Here is a 254-nt window from a genome sequence, read left to right on the forward strand (position 1 = left end):
GTTTTTATTGTTTTGGGTTTTGTTTTTGGGTTGGGTTTTGGTTATTTTCTTATTATGGCTTCCCAATTTATTCTTTTCCCCCCCGGTGGTCATCGGGGTTCCTTTTCCAAGGGGAAACCCCGGGGTATCCCCTCAATCGTTTGGGGCCCGCGTTGACATTGGAGTGGCTTGCCACACCCCCGGCCCCCTATTATAATATAATTTTAAAAAATATCAATAATAATAGTTGTGTGTGTGTTTGGTGCTTTTGGGGG

This window comes from Penaeus monodon, chromosome 32, assembly GCF_015228065.2.
Source record: "Penaeus monodon isolate SGIC_2016 chromosome 32, NSTDA_Pmon_1, whole genome shotgun sequence".
Classification (NCBI taxonomy): domain Eukaryota; kingdom Metazoa; phylum Arthropoda; class Malacostraca; order Decapoda; family Penaeidae; genus Penaeus; species Penaeus monodon.